Genomic DNA, 17,641 nt, shown 5'->3' with positions numbered 1-17,641 from the left:
TTGTGATCCTATTAGAGATTTGCATCTTACTTGGGCTTTGAGATACCGATGTCTTCGTAGAATTTAAAGTAAATTCTGAAAGTTAGACTTTTAAAGAAGAAAAGAAAACCAAAAGCTACTTACTCTTGTTCTCACAGAAAGGCCTATATTTAATAATAATAATAATAATAATAATAATAATAATAATAATAATAATAATAATAATAATAATAATAATAATAATAATTTTATTTCTATACCGCCCTTCTCCCGAAGGACTCAGGGCGGTGTACAGCCTGATTAAAAGCACAAAGACAAACAAAATTTAAAAATAATTAAAATTATTAAATAATTGGCTCAATTATAAAACCCCCAAATTTAAAATCCCACATTTAAAACCAATTAAAATCTTTACATTGATAGCCCGGCCTCGCAGAACAACAAGGTTTTGAGGGCACAGCGAAATACACGGAGGTCGGAGATCTTACGCATTTCTGGGGGCAGTTCATTCCAAAGGGCAGGGGCTCCCACAGAGAAGGCCCTCCCCCTGGGTGTCGCCAGCCGACATAATTTGGCCGACGGCACCCTGAGGAGACCCTCTCTGTGGGAGCGGACTGGCCGGTGGGAGGCTACTGGTGGCAGAAGACGGTCTCGAAGGTACCCAGGTCCAATGCCATGGAGCGCTTTAAAGGTGGTAACCAACACCTTGAATCGCACCCGGAAGACCACTGGGAGCCAGTGCAGCTCGCGCAGGAGGGGTGTCACGTAGGCACAACAAGTTGCGCCCATAACCACCCGCGCGGCCGCATTTACTCATACTAATGAATAAATTAGTTGCTGCTATTAATACATTTATGATCCCATTCAATTGTTCAATTCAATTGTTTATCCAGAAATAAGAATACAGATTATTTCATCTTTTATAAATAATCTGATACTGTGGGATGTAAATATGCTGGAGATGTGTAAATTGCTGTTATTGAGAACAATTTTTTTGTTTTAGTTGTTTTTTGTTTAGGTATTTTGGTTTTTTTTTAGGATGATATCAAAATGACAAGTTATTTTGGTGGCAACATTTTTTTTTTACTGGAGAGAAGATATTTATTACAAAAGAAGAAACATTTAGGAACATCAGAAAAAACGGAGATTCTGCAAGCAAACACACAAAAAAGACAGAAAACACACATACAGAACTGGAAACAATCACAGGAAAGCAAATACCAAGTTGATAAATGCTACAAATATTTTACCAGGAATCCACTATGACCACATCCTTGTAAACAAATAAATGTAAGCAATTATGTATAAACAAACAATTAGTCTCATAGAAATAGTCCTGGGTCTTATTCTAAAACTTCCTTCAGTGCATCATTCAATGAGTGATGGGTGAAACTGAAAATTAACCCATGCACATATATTTATCTAGGATTTTATTCATCTTTACTACACATTTTACCCTCACGGCCATGGGCTTATCGAGCAGTAACCTTCCTTCAGAAGGACAATTGAGGGAAAGACAGCTGAATAACAAAAGTGACTGAGTGTGGGGAGGAGGATTGTGTATGTCTCTGGCTTGTCCCTCCCCACCACTGCATGCTTTTGCCTGAGAGGCTCTGACATGTGTTAAGGCTTGGCTTTGTATTTTTGGTTCCCCCATTCTGCTGTCTGTGGCTGCACTTTGCATGGGAGGTTTTCAAATACAAAAATATTTGTATTTGAAGAGTGGAAGAGCCAGTGGTTTCAGGGAAGCATGCAGACGGCTGCATTCCATGGCCCTTTGGTCCAGTTTCTTAATACCACCACTAAGTAACAGGATCTCCTGTGAGAAGGGGTGAATTCTAACTCTGGCATTTGCTGATAGGAAAACAAATCTTGCTAAAACTAAAATAAAATGCTGGCCCCCTCTGTAGCCTTAGAAAGACAACGGGTATTGAATTAATGTTAATTTCCACTTTGCAAAGGAGAACTTAACGTTCTTCTTCTTCTTTTCTTTTAAGATCATGTGGAATTAAAGAAAGAACTAAGCAGCCTGAATGGGATTTCCTGGCAATGTATAGAGAAAGGGCCCAGGAAGTAAGTGGTTATAGAAATAACAGGCTTTGTCCAGATACACTATCCAGCCTGTTATTATTACCTGTTATCACATTTTGTGACCTGGTGTCCTCTGGATGAAGTAAGGTAAAGGTAAAAGTTCCCCTCGCACATATGTGTTAGTCATTCCCAACTCTAGGGGGCGGTGCTCATCTCCGTTTCAAAGCCGAAGAGCCAGTCCTGTCCGAAGACGTCTCCGTGTCATGTGGCTGGCATGACTAAATGCCAAAGGTGCACGGAATGCTGTTACCTTCCCACCAAAGATGGTCCCTATTTTTCTACTTGCATTTTTTACTGGATGAAGTAGGAAGCACTTTTAAGGATTCCAGTTTGGTCACTGAAAATTGGGGCATTGCAATCCCCAACACACCAAGTGACAGTTTAGTTGGGAAAGACTGATTTAGTAAATGAAGAGTTTCTCTCTCTCAATTTGGCCTTCTAGAAAAGAAGAAGGATTCTGTGCTTTGCTTCTTTGCAGAGGTCACATTATTTTTGCACTATAGCCTCTGCAAAGGTTAGAACCGTGATGGCCGACCTATGGCACGCAGAACCCTCTCTGTGGGCACGTGTGCTGTTGCCATCTGGTCTTCAGGTTTTCAGCGGGGTGTGTGTGGGCATGCACATGTGCACATTCTGGTTTGGGCACTCAGTGCCGAAAAGGTTTGCCATCACTGGGTTAGAACATATAAGGCTATCTTCTTTAACATGAAACAACATTTACAATATTTAATATTTGTGTCAATATTATATTTTTCTTTGAACGTCCAAGTTTAAAGTGCCTTTGTAATAAAATAAGGGAATGGTGCAATTGTGAAATCGAAATTTGTTTACTACCGGTTCTGTGGACCTGGCTTGGTGGGTGTGGTGTGGCTTGGTGGGCGTGGCAGGGGAAGGATACTGCAAAATCCTCATTCCCTCCCCACTCCTCGGGGAAGGATATTGCAAAATCTCCATTCCCACCCCACTCTGGGGCCAGCCAGAGGTAGTATTTGCTGGTTCTCCGAACTACTCAAAATTTCTGCTACCGGTTCTCCAGAACCTGTCAGAACCTGCTGGATTTCACCCCTGGAATGGTGGGGTGCAGATTTAAAACTTCATTTCTGTGAAGGAATTCTTTCTGCAAAAAATGAAGAAAAAACCAGGAACTAGCTCTGTTCAAGAAAGCAAACTGCTCCCTACTCACATGTATTAACACAGGACTTTAGCAAGTAGTGACTTGGCTTGTGTTCATTTTCTTTTTCTACCTGAGCAAAAATAGTTCTCAGAAGAATGCCTGGTTAGGTTTTCTTTTCTTTTTGTTTTTTAAATTCTCAGAAATACCACTGCTCTTCGGTTCATAAATGTCAGAAGCATTTCTATGTACTGCATAGTGAAAACAAGACGGTACATGGCCAACAAGACAGGTCCTCAGATAAGTGCTGAAATGTGCTTAATCTTACATTCCTTTGAAACAGTTGCTAGCTTTTTTTATAGTAGAGCTCAGAACATTTATCATAACTACGCAAATTATCTTTCTCTATGATGGTGTCCAACACAGAGCATATTTCTTTGAAGTGGACTCTTTATTATAGCCAAAATATTCCTTTTTCTCCTTATTCATTTCCAAAGTCATAGATATAATACAGTAATATAATTTTATTGGACATATATTCTAGAATGAATGACTACAATTTAAAGAACTCAGATTTGGTAAGGCATTTGCAGTTGAAATGATAACTTACTGGCTATTGGCTAATGCAAGGGTCCAGATCAATTAAATGGCCATCTTGTACAGTCCTTAGGGAAGCGATATCTCACCATTTTCTTGAGGAAAGGACTGACTGAAATTCGGCATCATTAATTGGACCAATGTCTCTCTCCCATGAACATTGGAGAACTTCTGAATAAGTACCTTATTATATGAAATATGAGATCTTCACGTTTTGCAGATCATAGTCACATGAGATCCTCTGTTAACAACCTACAATTTCCTGAGCCACAAGCAATGCGGACATGTGATATTGTGCTTTATGATCATATTGTTTAGCGAGGGAAATTCATGTTGTTAAGCGTGGATTACTGGTAACATCATTTATACGGTTCTGAATATAGACGCCTAGTGTTATAGTATGTGAGAATGACCTTGGGAGAGAGGAGGAGGATCCGCGCACTTCCTCTTGTCTGCCAAGGTGATTTCCACATACTATTTACATATAGCCCTTTCCTGAGAATGCATAACAGAATTATAAGGAACATTTTACTTCCTTCTTTTTAATTAGCCACAGTTAATTAAAAGGGACCATCCAAGAGTTTGGCGACTGGAAAATTTAAATAATTTTAAAACCTGTGTTAAACATTTGACTAATCTCTATTAGCCAAATTAAGATGAAACATGATTTGGTAGCTTTATTTATTTTATATAGGAAGCCCTCGCAATGGTTCTGCACTCACTCTACAACTTTTTCTTTCTTAGACTATCTCCTTCAGCAATCTAAAATGTGGCTGGGAAGAATTCCTTTCTCTTTGTTTTCTTCTGAAGTGAGAAAAGATTACCTTCTCGGGTCAGAACATCATTGTTTATTTCCTCCAGTCCAGTGGGGGAAATGATAGTTTAGAAATAGAGTTTAAATAGGACATGTCATCATTTCCTGAAGCTCTATCCTCTGAGTTTGGTAGGATGGGAAGTCTAACTGGTCCCTGCCTCTCCTTTCCTAGTTCATTTTCCTTCAAAAAATAAGTGTGTGTGTGTGTGTGTGTGTGTGTGTTTGTGTGGTGAGGAAGGTGATTCTAAATGACATAATGCCTCTGTATGTGTACCTGTATGTATCTGTATGTTTCTATACATTTGAAAAGGAAGATTTTGGGGAACATGCTATTTGTTTTATTTCCTACAAGAAAATGAAATGACAAAAGTCATTATGTGTTGGGGTTGGCTATTTTAGATATGCATGGGTAAATCATGCCCACTCACTTAAAAGTTTGTAATAATGCAACCTGACATGCATTGCCCTCCTTTTGTTTATTATGAGAGTTGTGTTTGTCACATCCTAAACATAAAATGATTATTGAAAAGATATGGTTATATTGTAAGTGGCTATTGCTACAAAGATAAGACTTTCATATTTTCATATTCAAATATTTTGCAATCTTATTTATTGAAATGCTTCAGGGATTTTTGAACTATGTAGCTAATGTGAAATTTCTATCCAAAGGAATTTTCAACTGAGGTTACATTGGCATATGCCCATTGAGAAGATAGATATAAACATTATCCAAGGTTATCCATCAGTTCAGAATCAGGGCCTACTGTAGCTCTCGGCCAATCCAGTGATGTCATGTTCTTTCCCCAGAGTCTAGAAATTGTACAGGTCTAGATGAGAAGAACAGAGTTAGGCTCAATCCTACCAACTGAGTGACTGTAGTTATATGGGCTCTTTGGTCCTTCTATTTTTAGTCTATATTGAGGGTATGTTTCCCCAATGAAATCTGGTATGCAGTGTAGAGATGGTCTCAGAGTTCCTGTTCCTGGTCAAAGAGATAGTGAGTTGCAGACAAGAGGGGTCTCACACAGATTCGTCTACCGTGTTAGTTACACCCATTCCTACATTGGGATGGTTACTCCTGTCCTAGTCACCTCATTAATGGACTTTTGTGATATAATCCTTAAAGATCTGGCTCTGGAATGCAGCAGTGCAGGCAGAGTTGGGCATGCTACAATATTATGCCATAAAAACCATGTTTTTGGGCCATGGTTTTTCAAGCTACACTGGCTACCATTTGGTTTCCTGGTGCTATTCTTTTTTGGGGGGAAATTAAAAAAAACCCCACTATTATTAACTATAAAAATATGAAAAAGAAAAAATAGAAATACAAAAAGAGTAAGAGAATAAAAGAAAAGAAATGATATATAAAAGATGACTCTGCCCCCTCCAAACAAGCATAAGCAATTGTGGTAACTTAACGACATGACAAAGTAGCAACTATGCAGTGAAATATCTGCAAGAAGTACTATTTCCTCACAGGCAACAACTGGTGGGATTACAAAATAGACAAAGTAATAGAAAATGAAGAAGTTAAAGTGTGTTAGAATTCAAACAGACATCTGTCACATAACACCCCAGACTTAACAACTGTCAATAAGAAGGACAAAAAAATAATAATGTGAATATTAGACACTGCAATCCTGGAGGTAGAAAATAGAAGAGAAGGAATTAGAGAAAATTATAAAATGCAAAGTTTTGCAAATAGAAGTAGAATGACAAGAAAGCAAAGATAGTACCAGTAGTAATAGGAATCCTGGATGCAATCCCAAAACTTCTGGAGCATTACTTGAATATCATTCATCAGCATCGACAAAATCGCTACCAGTCAGTTGCAAAAGGAAGCTTTGTTTGTCTGTGATGATATCTTCAACACCATCAAACAACAATATTTGACTATCCTAAGTCCTTGGGAAAGGCTCAATAGGTGGATAAAAGTGCCAAATTCAATCTGAACATTGGCTGATATCAGAGAATTCAAGAGATTCTGTATAATCACTAACACTAGTAGCTATTGATAGTCATTTACATAATGAATTATTCTATTCCTTTCTAAAACCATCTAATGTGCCATACATCCAATGACAGCAGTTGCATAGTTTAATTACAGTTTGGGCATAGGAGTATTCCTTTTATTGATCCCGAGTCTTCCTTTATTTAGATGGGAATCCGAAAGGTATTTTCAAGAGACAACTAGACTTTCTGTTTTTTCTTTGACAACGTTTCACTTCTCATCCAAGAAGCTTCTTCAGCCCTTTAGCTCTTCTTCAGCTTCAGAGCTGAAGAAGCTTCTTGGATGAAAAGCGAAACGTGTTCAAAGAAAAATCAGAAACTCCTCTTGAAAAAGCACCTCTGGGACAACCATGACCTGGATGACTGAGAATCTCCACAGACATTTAAATGATGGAAAATTATTATACCGAGCAGTAAGATCAGGATGCACACCTGGGCCTTATGTACTTACATCAAAATTCCAGAAAAAAATCTATAAGCTATGAGGTTAGCATTGTGGCATCATGACATACATTTCCTCACTTTTCATGTTCTATTGACACCTATTTCCCTCCCCCCCACCCCCCAATATCATTCAGCCTTTCTGAGCCACTGCAGCTGCTATGTAACAGTAACCTCTCAGGGGAAGTCCACAGCAAGAGACAATGTTGACCCTTCCATTCACATTTTCTGTATGTGTGCATTGCTCTGGTCATTTGATAGGTGAGAGGACACTAACTATTTATATTGCCTCCAGTCTCCATCGCTTGAGAGTTATAATGGTGAAATAATATGTATGTGATGTGCATTTGGCATCAGTTACTTCTACAGCTCACTGTAAAGCATTGCCAAAAAGGCATTAAGAATTATTAACCTAATCTTGTGAAGCTTCTTCTCTAGTAACATTGTACTGCTAACTGGGGCATACAAACCTTTGCCAGACCAATTCTTGAATACAGCTCATCCGCCTGGAATCCACACTGTATATCGGACATTAACATGATTGAGTGGGTCCAGAGGTATTTCACGAGAAGAGTACTCCTCTCCTCTACTCACAATAGAATCCCTTATGCCACCAGACTTGAAATTCTGGGCTTGGACAATCTGGAACTGCTCCGCCTGCGGTCCGATCTAAGCATAATACACAAAATTATCTGCTACAATGTCTTACCTGTCAATGACTTCTTCAGCTTCAACCACAATAATACACGGGCAAACAATCGATACAAACTCAAGGTAAACCGCTCCAAACTCGATTGCAGAAAATACGACTTGAGCAACAGAGTGGTCAATGCCTGGAATGTTCTACCTGACTCTGAGGTTACAGCCTCAAACCCTCTCAGCTTCAACCTCAAACTGTCTACTGTGGACCTCACCGCATTCTTAAGAGGTCCGCAAAGGGAGCGTACATAAGCGCACTAGCATGCCTACCGTCCCTGTCCTACTGTCCCCATTTATCTGTACTTACTTCCTTTGTTTATGTTTATACCTATACCTGCTATCTTGTACATGTTTGACAAACAAACAAACAAACAAATTCATTTGTGACAGACAGTGGAATGAAAAGGTGCTTATCTGGTGAGATTTTATTTATTTATTAATTCAATTTTTATAGCACCCATTCCAGCCAAGTGAGTCCTGCAGATCCTGTTTCATCCCTCACAGCTGATGCCTTATTTTTTTTATTTTTTTATTTTTTTGTTGTTGTTACCTTGACTCTTTTTTAATCCATCTCTCTTCCCATTTCCTAGAATGGCTTAGATTGTAGCAGAACCTGGTCAATAGTTTATTTACCACTAGGAAGATATTATAAGGGATCTGAATAGGAAACAGGTTGTCCATAAGCTGATGCATTGCAAAAAGAGAAAGAAAGGTCCAGCTCTGCTCTAATTCCATATATATCAGCACAGAACCACAAAGATATGGCTCAGATCCTGAAACCAGCCAGTATCATGGGAATGAGCAACTCCAGAATCAATTCAGAAGTGGCTTCAACATCATGAGTGGCAATGTTTTATTTTGTTAAAATCATATATTAGGAAAAACAGTATTCTGCTTCCTTGATGATGTCAGCTAAATGATTTTCCATTAAAGAAACACCTTTACTGCTACTCAAGGACATAATAACATACTCTTATGTTTTAACCATGTTCTTTCCTATCATTTAGTGTTATCCTGTATTTGTACTCAGAACGTCATTGTGTTACAGAAACTAAGGCTTTAGGGCAAAGGATAAGCTGTATGATCTAAAAAAAAAGGAAGAATTGCCATATCTCTTGTCAGATTTATTTACCGTAAACATGACATATTTGATCTTTCTGCTACCTGGAAAACATTTTGATAAATGTCATTAAGAATCTATTGCTGAGAAAACTGAAATCAATCAGGAAATCAGTTTTAGAAATATTTAGTAATGCCTGTTTTTATAGTTGAGTTGGAACAAGAATAATTGTTATGCTTTCCAGGATTAATCCTTTAAACCTTGTTCTATATTTTTTTTCCAGTTCAACAGTAGAATAGAATAGAGTACTTTATTGGCCAAATGTGATTGGACACACAAAGAATTTGTCTTTGATGCATAAGCTCTAAGTGTACATACAAACAACAGAGTAATATAATCATAAGATACCAATAGGAGAAGATAGTTGAAAAGACGAGAAGGATAATAGTAATACAGCCATACTATATGGATATATATCCTTAAACATGAGACATACTGTGGGAATTAGGTGTTCAGCAGAGTGATTAGTCTAGGAATCCCATAATTAACGTATATAGTTATTTGTGCAAATGAAAAGAAATAATGATGTGTTATTACAGATTGAGTCTAGCAAGAAGAGGATATTTGAAAAGAATGCACCAGTTTTGGAAAGAACAACACCCAGATTCAGAAATAACAGAACAGAGGCTACCATATCAACATCAATTGATAATGCAAAATAAAGTATTCACAGAAACAGAATTGGAAGATTTGCAAAGGACTACCCAGGGCAAAGAAATCAAAGCCTTGCCAGAAGTACCTCAGATTGTAGAGGCAAACCAGGGGAGTTGGCAGTAGGGAAGCCAGCACAACTGTTGAATTATTTTCATTCCAAAATCAGGCACCCTCTCTTCTCCCTCAGAAAGAACAAAGCCTTTTAAACTAAAAAGTAGAATCATTGAAACAAAGAATTGCTGAGAGTGTAGAACAGCACAAAAATAACAGAATAAGGTTGCCTATGTTGCAGCTTATTCCAAAGAAACAGCTAACACAAACATTAACATATGCCAATACTGCAATATCAAATATAAGCACCTGGTCACTGCAAGAAACAAACCAACTAATGTACAGCATAGCTGCAGTTATGACTGAATACTTGGGGATGCAAAATCAACAAGAAAAAAAAAAAAAAGCCAAACGGTGCATCACCAAAATGGAACATCAGGTTGGAAAATAAGATCAGCAAGCTGAGATCAGATGCAAGCGAACTAAAACAGGTGAAAGAAAAGCGAAGAACAAGAAGACCAAAGAATATCTGATCAAGAATTATCACCTAGAAACAAGGAAGATCAAGAAAGCCTTGGAAATAATAAAGCAGCAAATAACAGCTACAGCCAAGAAGATCAGGAGATATGAAAGCTGAATTGCAACTTCAGACTCTCCAATTTCAATCCAACAGAAACATTTCTTCTACCAATCCATCAATGGAGAGGCTACAGCAGTGGTGGGTTGTCCCTGGTTTGCACCGGTTCTATAGAACCGGTAGTAAAACCGGCGGGAGGCTCCGCCCACCGACCCTGACATCATCAAAATGCTTCTGCGCATGCACAGAAGCTTCTGTGCATGCGCAGAAGAGGCCCTGCTGCAAACCGGTAGTAAAAGTAAGTAGAACCCACCCCTGGGCTACAGTGAATGAGTCAACACCTGACAAGGAAGAAACAGTGCAGTTCTGAGTACAGATACAGATAACTCAAAGAAGTCTAACAAGAATGCAGCTTGGTTAAAGGAGGTGGATAAGAATAAAAAAGCTGAAAAGAACACATAATAACAGCAGAAATGGTGGAGAAACCATTTTGCAGGAAACCAGAAGTAAAAGCCAGAAACTGGAAAATAATATAGCATATTAAAGTGAGCTGATTGCCAAGGGACCAAATTAAATGACCACAGATGTATGTGTGTGTGTGTGTGTGTGTATCTTTTTTTTGGGGTGGGTGGGGAATCCATTGTCATTTCAAATGGCTGTTAAGTGACTGGCCATAAGTTGAGGACTATCTGTAGTACCCCACTATCGAAATATTGAGAGGATTCTGACATGGACAAAATCTTCATGCAAATACAAAGCTAGGTAATATTGTGTGTAAAACATGACTTGTTGAATCTGCACTTTGATAAACTCAGTTCTCTTTTTCAGTTTTGCATCCACAATATCATCTTCTGATCAACTAGGGAGCTCTGGTGGCTCAGCAGACTAAAGCACTGTTATTAACATCCACTTACATCTGCTGCCTGCAATTACTGCAAGTTCAAATCTCACCAGGCTCAAGGTTGACTCAGCCTTCCATCCTTTCTAAGGTAGGTAAAATGAGGACCCAGATTATGGGGGCAATAAGCTGACTTTGTATAAATATACAAAAAGTATGAAGGCTATTGCTTAACGCATTGTAAGCCGCCCTGAGTCTCTGGAGAAGGGCGGCATATAAATCAAAATTAAAAAAAAACCTGATATAAAAGAACTCTAAGCACAGCAGGACAGATATAGTGTTCCTCTACATCTAGCAATCTTTTGAATCAGGGTCTTTCCTTTCTATGAGCTCTGCCTGCACTTGAATTTCTTGGTAATTTTAGGACACATCTTTGGAGCATAATTTGCATCCAGTTCTAGAGGCATTCTAAATTTAAGTATCTTATGGTTTGTTTTTAATGTTCTTAGCTTTCATTATAAGGTAAAAATATTAATTTTGATAATATAGATTCCTGACTTCCCGTTAATAGAGTTTAAATAGAAATATGTTTTGTTGTGTTAATGCAGCAGATTTGAATTAGAGTTGACAAGTTTATTATACATTTTAAGCTCTATTGTGCTGGCTAGAATGAATCATAAGATATATTGCATTGTACCTGACCAAATGTATTTTTAACAAAAAAATAAATAACGTAAAGCATAACAAACCAGACAGGCTGCACTAATCTTTTAATCTGTTCCTTATTTCAGAGTTTCAGAGCTCTCATACTTCATTTTGTAACTATAGTCCACTCTAACATTTAACATGCATGAATAAAGAATAATAATGATCTCTTATTCACATACAAGTGTTGCAGACACTGATACTACTTTTGGAATTCAGCTTTATGTGATATTTTTATTTTTTAATCTGAGAATATAGTTATTCACCAGGGTGGGATCCTACCAGTTTAACAACTGGTTTGCTACGTGTGTGTGCGCAGTTTGGAGAAAACTCACCTTCTGCATTGCTGCCAGCAAGGAAAACAGCTGAGGCGCGGCAATCCACTCTACCGCGCTGATCAGCAGGGCTTTGGAAACGGAAATATAGGTGAGTATAACACAGGGGCGGGTGGGCGGGTCCACTTCAAAATTGGAGCGAACTGGTTCCCTCACGGCTGATAGTCGGAGCTAACGGTTCACCCGAACCAGTCCGAACCGGTAGAATCCCACCATTGTTATAGACATAGTATGATGTTTCACAGCTCTGGAGACATTACTGTTCCAAAATTATCTAGAAGTAAAATAAAAGTTTTGTTTAAATGCATTTTAAATTAAAAATATTTTATATGTACATATTCCACATTAGTGCTTGAACTTGGCAGTGATAAAAAAAGAGGCCAAAAAAGAGTATTTGGTAGTTAGGATATTTTGGACATCTGGAAAAGTATGGCATACTTCACTTAATCCTCCAGGGAAAAATTGAAAGCAAACAAGGTCCAGGCAGAAGAAGAACATCATGGCTTCAAAATCTAAGGAACTGGTTTGGACAAAACTCAGCAGCACTTTTTGGTGTGGCTGTTGATAAAAATAGGATCGCCAACCTGATAGCCAAAGTCTGATGATGGAAATGGCACAACAACAAGAAGAAGAACATATTTGGTAATTGGACAATTGCAATGCACTTATACATAGAGCTTCCACTCAAAAACTGCACTTGGTGATTATTGACAATTTAGGATTGCTGTAGTCATATAACATTGATATGGTGGATGCTGCACTAATTTCTGTGTAAGAAGAAATTTTATGGAAGATATTAACCCATGGAAATCAGGTGGTTAACATGATTGTATTATTTCACTTGCAAGTAAATTTAAATCCCATCATTGGGAGGAAGAAATGGTTTGTTCTCAAGAGATTGGGAACAAGTTATTGCTGTTTACTATATACACTGCTCAAAAAAATAAACGGAACACAAGCAGAAGACATCCGAGATCTGAATGAATGAAATAGCCTTATTAAATACTTTGTTCGTTACATACAGTAGTTTTGTGTTCCCTTTAGTTGTTTGAGCAGTGTATAAACTACTGTATGTAAAGAACAAAGTATTTAATAAGGCTATTTTATTCATTCAGATCTTGGATGTCTTCTGCTTGTGTTCCCTTTATTTTTTTGAGCAGTATATATGAGCCTCAGTGGCACAGTGGTTAGAGTGCAGTACTGCAGGCTACTTCTGCTGACTGCCGGCTGCCTGCAATTTGGCAGTTTGAATTTCACCAGGTTTAAGGTTGACTCAGCCTTCCATCCAGGGGTGGGTTCTACTTACCTTTACTACTGGTTCACATCATGCCCCCGCGTACATCCTCTTCTGCGCTTGCGCAGTAGCTTCTGCACCTGCACAGATCGCCTATGATGATGTCTGGGTCAGTGGGCAGAGCCTCCCACCAGTTTTACTACCGGTTTTTGTGAACTGGTCCGAACCGGGGGCAACCCACCACTGCTTCTATCCTTCCGAGGTGGGTAAAATGAGGACCCAGATTATTGGGGGCAATATGTTGACTTTGTAAACTGCTTAGAGAGGGCTGTAAAGCACTGTAAAGCGGTATATAAGTCTAAGTGCTATTGCTATTGCTATTGCTATATATGGGTACAAATAATGAATGGCCATCACAGAATCTGCATGTGTTAGATATATAATAATTTCTTATAAATAGTGATTGGAAGCAAGAAGCATGGTTTTAGGTTAATTAATCTTAGTATGATCAACTTATAAAATGCCACCCAAATATATGGGGCATTGGGATTCATCTATGGGCTCCAGAGTGGTGTATTTGGTTTGAACTGCTCCCTTCACAAGGTTACCTTGATCCTTCCTTGCAGGTTGAATATTGATAAATAAACACGAATTCTTTTCTTCTTACCTCAGCGTGACTGTAGTCCTGGATTCTCTGGCTATGCAACACGATGCATTCCAGCCCTTTTGGTTAAGTACACAGCAGAGAGCAAGGAAGCTATTTAAGGCAGATTATACATAGTTAACAACTTTTGCCTATTGAATGCTACATTGTTTAGAGGTTTTCCGGTTCTGGGCTGTTAAAGTTGATAGTAGGTTTCCAGGTGTGATCTATGATAGTTGTAAATACACAGGCTTGGTATGGCTTAGCTCCTAGGAATTTATAGGACCTCTTTCTCTAAATAGAATGAACCCATTTTCAGTCAGAGGACCCAACATTCACAGATGGCCCCTGTTTTATGGAATAACCTGTTCCTTGAGGCAAGGTTGGTGCCCAATTTAAGGATTTTACTTTCTGTAAAAAAGGTGCTGTTGCAGGGGTTTCAGGGTGAGAATGGTGCTATCAAGGATTATGGTGGCATGTTTTTTTGTATGTTGTATGTTTTCTGGTAGCCTGGTGATTATAGCTACATACAAAATCAATCAATAAGTAAATTAAATTCTGTAAAAATAATCAGAATGAAAAGAGTAAATGTTCAGGTTATCGTGGCTTCATGAAAAGCACAAGTTGTTTATTAAAAGAAGGCACATAGAAAGAAATGAATGACAGAATTGAATGAATTCTTTTGCCAAATAACTCTTCTGAAACATTAAAATTAATTGGCTAAATTAACATGAGACAAATAAACACTTCTTCTCAAGCAGAATTCCATCTTCAAAAAAAGGGGGGGGGGGCTGGAATCCAGAGGAAAGGAACTGAAACCCCATGCGTTCAGATTACTAGGGACATGGAAAGCAGCTTTATGGCACAGTAAGTAATTGGTCAATTTCACCTGGCATTTCCAGTTTCAGTATTAAAATAAGCCAAAGATACAACTATCATCTTTGGTATCTTAGGTGCTGCAAATTTAGTGTGAAGAATTTAGTTGCACTGTTTCAGAAATACATCCAGAATTATATGCTCCGAAAAAAAGTATGTAAAAGAGCAATAACCATCAAGATTAAGCAGAATAAAATAGATTGTTCCAGTTCATGCAGTCACTGAAATACAAAGCACAGTACTATATAATTGATGAAGCCAGGAACAGCTCCAGATATGAATGTATATTGCTATTAAACGCTATAAAACATTGGATGAGCTATGCAAAGGTAAGATTTTTTTTCCAGTCCCTGGGTTCTGTTGCTTGATCTCATGCCATGATCCAGGGCTCCTCTCCTGCTCATTTTTTAAAAAAATGGTTGGAATTAGTAAAGTTTCCCAATATTTCAGCAATCTCACCCTAGGATCTAATGTGATCTCATGTAGGAACACTGAAATCAGTAAGTACATTATACAACATCTTATAAGATTTGTTCATTTTAATTACTTCTATTTTTATAATTTGTTTGTTGACTGTGAACATTATTTTCAAGTGAAAATTACATGCCTCAGGCATTATGTTTATGAATTAGACCAAATAGTAGGTAAACTGATTTCAGAAACTGAGATCAAAGTATTCCCTGCTACAATTTGAAGTTCACATATTTTTATTTCTTGCCTAGAGAATTTTGTAAATTTTGTGTATCAAAACTGACTTCTGTGCAGTACATGGGATTTCAAAGATCTGAACTTTAGACATATTAATTTGGAAATTCAGTATTCAGTAACCTCAATAATATTTGAATTTAAAATTCAAAGGATAAATTTATATGTGTACAGGTGTATACATCATCTCTCTCTCTCTCTCTCTCTGTATGATTCCATACTAGATTGATAGTGATACAGTCTCTGTACCCCCAGGTGCCCATTTAAAAAAATAATAAACTATTTAGTATTCTAGTAGAGAAATCACTAAGATGTACACATTAAGAACTGATCAATATGCCATAAAAGATGATCATTAGGAAGATGATACTTCCCTAGCTTGTAGGCAATTATTTTATACTATTTTTGATTAATGATTTCATTTTAGCTGCTTCAGTGTTCTGTGGTCTTCATTTGTTAGCAATAATTATAGGACACCATGCTTTGCTTGGATCTGAGTAATTCTGACCAACAAATATGAATTAAAATCAATAGAAATGTCATTAGCATCCCACAACCATTCCTCATGCATTCACTTTATTAAAATTTCTAAAGTGTGAAATATGTATGACAAGTAACGATGTTTTAATCTTTCACCAAGGTAACAATTGAAAGCTGATTGATTCCTTTCAGTATGTCATTCAGTAATTATAAAATCAAAATGATGGAAGATTGTAATCAAGAAAGATTCAGGCCCATATACCGTTGTTCCTCCATGCAAAATAAAATTCTAATTTGCATCCTGATTTTAATCTGAAAAGATAATGAAACTCCCATTTATGCCAGTATAAATAAAATAGATCAGTAGATAATAACATGCTGGGGAAAAGTTGCTTAGTTTTCTTTCGGTCAGCTTTAGGTCATCTAATAAAAAAAGCTCTCTATTTTAACAGGTTTACAATGTAGAACAAAAATGGATAAATCAGAACTGCGATCATAATAGAATTAAACAACAACACAGTAATAGATCAAGCAGTACAACAATAAAACATTTTAAAACAGAGAACAAATGGGTGAAATATTGAGTAAAATGTTAGAGCTATAATCTTATTTATAAATAATTATATTTATAAATATTTAATATTTAACTTTTTGACTATTAAACCTGTCTCCTTGTAGATTTACACTTATTTGCATTGGATGAGGTAGGGTCTGATAGTTGCCACAGCTATCTTACTGCTTTTTATTAGTACTACTTTTTTCTTTCCTCTTGATTGGCCCATTTGAGAAAACCAATAGCCATCCACACAATTTAGGCAATTGTGTGCATCTATTTATGCTGATTCTGAAAGATTTGGGTACTTCTAGATGAGATCTTCATGGCACAAACATCTTGCCTTATTCAAGGAATTTTTGGTGTCCTGCCTACCTTTCTATACCATTCAATTTTCTCTTTCGTTGAATGGCATCAGAGCTGTCCATCCAGAAGAATCCATAAGTCCCATGTTTATTAATCACTTTCCCTATTTCCTCTGACTTCCTTTCTGGTTATGCTATCAGATTAAAGCATCTTAAAGGTTATTGAAATCTGCTGGGGTTGTCAAAATGGAATTAATACTGGGGAGATTGGCTACCCCTGGCTGGGATAGTTTCTGGATTGGTAGGACTTTTGTTGCTCCTGATCTGTGTGATTTTCTGCCTTCAGTGCTGCTTCAGTTTGTGGTCTGTAGATGGAGCTTCTTTCTGCTTCAGCTGGAGGTTTGTTGGGCTTTTGCCCTTCTCTAGTTGGAGCTTTGCTTCTTCCAGATTGGTTCAACCACTTCCAACAAGTATCTGGTTGACTTCTGACTGCCTCTGCTCTGGTTTCTCTTGTGCTAACTGATTCCCCCATCAAGTTTCCCCCCTTTTCTGCAGGGAGGGGATGAAAAATATTCAACATGGTGGCTGCAACCATGCACTTAGAGCCTTTCCTTTTTTTTTACCTGGGTTGTTGGATCCTGCATTGACCGCCTCTAGCTGACCTGCTATCTGAATTTCTGGGACTGCTCCTGCCTCTGTACTGCCATGGGCCGACTTGCCAACTCCAGCCCTCCATTGAAAGTCAGATGATTCTAACTCACACTCCTTAGCTGGCAGGGTACATGTACTATATGAGTCAGCTGGGTAGGAGGAAAACCCTGGA

At 37.8% G+C, this 17,641-nt stretch overlaps 1 long non-coding RNA gene across 1 annotated transcript in view; it reads left to right on the top strand.

Annotated features, from left to right (window-relative positions):
- The first annotated feature begins 14,152 nt into the window (after nucleotides 1-14,152).
- Nucleotides 14,153-17,641, top strand: part of LOC117679255 (uncharacterized) — a 57,013-nt gene continuing 53,524 nt past the window's right edge. The window contains exon 1 of the long non-coding RNA XR_004595331.3: nucleotides 14,153-14,281. This is a non-coding gene — a long non-coding RNA (uncharacterized LOC117679255). The remainder of the gene's footprint in view (nucleotides 14,282-17,641) is intronic.

The sequence above is a fragment of the Pantherophis guttatus genome, chromosome 2, assembly GCF_059756535.1.
Source record: "Pantherophis guttatus breed Tessera chromosome 2, ASM5975653v1, whole genome shotgun sequence".
Lineage (NCBI taxonomy): Eukaryota > Metazoa > Chordata > Lepidosauria > Squamata > Colubridae > Pantherophis > Pantherophis guttatus.
The sequence above is the reverse complement of the archived record's forward strand: the minus strand, read 5'-3'. Positions and strand labels throughout refer to the sequence as shown.